Here is a 5,081-nt window from a genome sequence, read left to right as displayed (position 1 = left end):
AAAGTTCACTAAAATGCACATAGGGTCATTCCGAATCTTCTCCTAAAATTGGAGCGACATGCGTGCTAATTTGTGGATGTGCATAAACCACATTCACGTACACACACACACACACAAACATCCCCTGTTTTATAGATATTGATATATTTATAGATATTGATATATGCATGTGTGTACATATTTGCTATTTGTGTCAGTGTTTGTCCCCCACCACCATCGCTTGACAACTGAGGCTGGTGTTTTGCGTCACCGTACCTTAGTGGGTCAGCGAAAAGAGACTGATAGAACAAGTACTAGGCTTACAAAGAATAAGTCCTGGGGTCGATTTGTTTGACTAAAGGTGGTGCTCCAGCATGGCTGCAGTCAAATGACTGAAACAAGTAAAAGAATATATATATTTATATATATATATGCATATTGTATATGCATGTTTGTGTTTATATATTGTGTATGGTCTGGTTTCGTTTTCTTACTGCCACCACAACCACCACCACACAACCACCACCACCACCACCACCACCACCATCACCACTACCACCACCAACAACAACAGCAACAACAACACTAGATGACATGTGGTTCAGCGTATATGAGTGTGACATTAAGTAGATATCCAGACCCAGGCCCAGGCAGGAATGTGTGCTTAAGAAGTTCACTTCCTAACCACATGATTTCAGGTTCAGTCCCTGTGAATGCTACCTTGGGCAAATGTCTTCTATTATAGCTCCAGCCTGACCAAAGCTTGCGAGTCGATTTCGTAGATGGAAAACAAAAGGATCACATAACACACACACACACACACACGCACATGCGCACATATGTATATGTATGTATGTATGTATGTATGTGTGTGTCTATGTGTGCGTATGTGTTTATGTATAATGTATTATGTGGTGGGGTATGTCTCTTTGTCTTGGTAATGTGTGACTGTCATAAACGAGCATTAAAATTCATGCAAGCAATGTCCTTCGTTTTTCTAAACCACCATGAAGCGTATTTGGCCATGGGGGGAAATATTGACTTGCTTGGAAGCAGGCAAGGGTTAGCAACTGTAAGAGTATACAGTTGGAGAAAATCTGTCTCAACAATTTTCATCCACCCTGTGAAAGCATGAGAAAGTGGACATTAAAATGATGATGATGATGATGATGATGATGATGACAGTGGCAACAGTGACAATGTTGATGATGATGAGGGTGGTGATGATGATGATCCTTAAGTGTGAATGTCCATGTATTTATGAGTGCATGTGTATATCCGTAATGCATGTGTGTATTCATTTGTAATTGTGTTAGGTCACTTGAGTGCTACTGGTAAGGTGTAATCCAGTATAACTAGTTACTTGGTTCTCATCGTTAATGAGGAAAAACCCCAAATTTCTTAACCAGGTTAACTTAGTGAAAAGAGGCTTGCGATAAAAACCAGATCTGTTAAAAGGACAAACTGACCTGTCATAAGGTCAATGCTCCTCTAGCAATAGAGTATGATGTGAGTGGGTGGACAGTGGGTCATAGTAAAATGTGAGATAGTGAACAAGTGTAATGTAATGCTTGTAAAACCACTTTGTGAGTTCACTAGTATATGTCATAATATCTAACTAGAGCAGTAGCAAGAGTAGATAAGGCTTCTTAACCATTGCGGTGAAGAAGACTATCTCTCTGCACTACTTTGCTGCCTTGCAAGGGAATATATGAAAGTAAGAAAACAAAGGCTTTGGAGACACTTCCTAAGAGGAAAACCCACTGTGGCATTTAGATTTCAGGTAGTTCATGACTCTCCTGTTGTTAGAAGGAGTGTTTTGGTGTCTTAGGTTACCTAATCACTAGTGAGGTTTATTAGAATAACAATAATGATATTTGGTTGTTGGCACTCCGTCGCTTACGACGTTGAGGATTCCACAATGATATTTATAATAATCATATAAAGACCAACTATGGGTAGTATTCTACGAAATTCTCACATTCTCTTGATTTTTGGTAATTCAGACCATCTCACAGTCCCAGCAGACAAAATGGGAAAGGTGTTGCCCAGGGAGGATGGTGAGGAAGATGCACTGGAACAGCCACTCTGACACATGTACTTGAACTTGTGGACACCCATCTCCACGCAGAGAGTGGTGAGTCATGATATGGTCTGGGGATCCAAGAATGTTGGAGGTTTCCACTGTCATAGGCTCAACTATAAACCTATCAGAGTGACCAACCGATACTTTGACAGTTTGCTTTTCTCTGCTTGACGAGTAGCAGAGCCTGGGCTGGTAGTTGAATACACCTAGTTGCACTAGCAAACAGCTATCTCTGCCTCAATAGCAGTGAGCAGAGAGATGGTGCAGGGGCTAAGAAGACCAGAGGTCCTCACTGCCACAAGCTCGACCACAGGCCTGTCAGAATGTGACTGATGATACCTTGAGAGTTTGCCTTTCTAAGCCTGACAAGCAGTGGAGCCTGGGCTGGAAGCTGGACACACGAAGTTGCCGCTGGAGAAGGTGTCACAGCATGTGGTACTGCTAACTGTTCACCCAAAGTATAACTGTAAACCTTCATTGCAGAGGAAGTTTCTTCTGCAGGGTGGATACTAGATTTTGGATTTCATGATGCATTCAAATCCATAGGAGAGAAAGAGAGAGAGAGAGAGAGTGTGTGTGTCTGCGTGCACATGCGTGCATGCGTGTGTGTGTGTCCAAGCTTTCTGATCCATCTGTTTATTCTAAGTGATGTATGTGCACTTTCACCCTTTCACATTTAAACTGGCCATATCGGGCTCAAACATTCTACTGGGTTTTATATTCAAACTGGCCAGATCTGGCTTCTCAAACTCATCCTGCGAGGGCACTCTGAGAATAAATAATCACATCATTGAAATCTCAAAGCTACAAGGTAATGCATGATTAATTTGAAGCAACGTGAATAGATAAGCATTACATTCAATAGAGTAATCTGAATGCTAGACTGTTATGATATTTATATGTTTATGTGTGAATGTGTATGTATGTATGTATGTATGTATGTGTGTGTGTATGCACATTTACATTTTCTCATTCATCACTGTATTACTCTATGTGAATGTGCACATGTCTGTATGCATGCATGTGTGTGTGTGTGCACATGCATGTCTGTTTATGTATGTGTGTATGCATGTGTGTATGTATTCAAGTTTTCGTATTACCAGATATTCTTCTCTGTATGGATGTTAAAGCATACATGTATGCATGCTTGTGTGTGTGTATGTGTTTGTGTGTGTCTGTGTGAGTATGTCTGTGTGTATGTCTGTGAGTATGTTTATATGTGTAGATTTATGTGTCTGTGTGTGTGTATGCATGTATGTGTTTGTGTATGTATGGATGTGCATGCTTATGTATATCTATGTGTATTCTTATATGTGTGCATGTATTTTTTGTGTGTGTATATCTATGTTTCTGTGTGTATCTGTGTGTGTGTATGTATGACAGTGTGTGTGTGTCTGTTATGTGTGTGTATGTGTATATAACTGTCTGTGCATGCATGCATTTGTATTTGTGCATATGCTTGTGAATATATGCATATACATATTCCTGAGAATTTTATCTTCTACTTGGATGTGTACAAATATATGTGTGTATGTATACATATGTGTTTGTGAATGTATGTATTGGTCCAGGAGTTTTTTGTCCATGTGTCAACACTTATGACAGGTTGTTTGTTCTCTCTCTCATTCTATCTCTCTAACTCACATTCTTTCTCTCTCTATTTATATATATATATATATATATATATATATATATGTGTGTGTGTGTGTGTGTGTGTGTGTGTGTGTGTGTGTGTGTATGTATCTATGTATATACATATATACATATATATATATACATATATATACATATATACATATATATATATATATAAACATATATATATATATATTCACACATACACACATACACTAGGGGGTACTCAAAAGTTCTTGATTTTGGACAAAAGAAAATACAGGAAGATCAATTAACTATGATTTCCACATTTATAATTTTATTAAACAGGTGTGGCTGTGTGGTACATAGCTTGCTTACCAACCACATGGTTCCAGGTTCAGTCCCACTGCATGGCACCTTGGTCAAGTGTCTTCTACTATAGCCTCAGGCCGACCAATGCTTTGTGAGTGGATTTGGTAGACAGAAACTGAAAGAAGCCCATCATATAAATATTTGTGTGTGTGTGTGTGTTTGCGTGCATGTGTGTATGTTTGTGTGTCTGTGTTTATCTTCCCACTATCACTTTACAACCGATGTTGGTGTGTTTACATCCCCATAACTTAGCAGTTCGGCAAAAGAAACTGATAGGATAAGTACTAAGCTTACAAAGAATAAATCCTGGGGTCAATTTGTTCGACTAAATGTGGTGCTCCAGCATGGCCACAGTCAAATGACTGAAGCAAATTAAAGAATTAAAAAGTTATTTACAGCATTCTTTCTTGTACCGACATGCATTTCAGCTGCATCAACTTCACATTGTTAAACATGCAACCTCCTCATGCCATTTTCAGTACAGTTTCATCACAGTCCATTATTTACTGCCATTTGAAGTGAAGCTGAAGGAATCAGTAAGCTTATATATATGTATATGTGTGTCTATTTAGTCATTTCTCTAATTCAATTTAAATTCTCCTTTCCTGTCTTCAATTTATCATAAACAACAAACCCACTTTGTGAAACATACCCAGATGTATTAACAACAACAACAACACTAACAACAAGCATATCAGAAGAAGCTAAGCTGCATTTGTGGTTCCCCTCTATAGAATTCACATAAAATTCAATAAATTGATTCAGCCTGAGCTGTGACTCTTAAATATGGTACTTAGTAAGGATGTAACACTTAAATCATTTTGTTCTTTTTGTTCCCAGGCATGACCGTGTGGTAATAAGCTTGCTTCCTTACCACATGGTTCTGGGTTCAGTCCCACTGTGTAGCACCATGAGCAAGTGCCTTCTATTATAGCCTTGGGCCACCCAAAGCCTTGTAAGTGGATTTGGTAGACAGAAACTGAAAGAAACCCATCGTATATATATATATGTATATATATATATATATATATATATATATATATATATA

Source organism: Octopus bimaculoides, chromosome 2, assembly GCF_001194135.2.
Source record: "Octopus bimaculoides isolate UCB-OBI-ISO-001 chromosome 2, ASM119413v2, whole genome shotgun sequence".
Taxonomy (NCBI): domain Eukaryota; kingdom Metazoa; phylum Mollusca; class Cephalopoda; order Octopoda; family Octopodidae; genus Octopus; species Octopus bimaculoides.
The sequence above is the reverse complement of the archived record's forward strand: the minus strand, read 5'-3'. Positions refer to the sequence as shown.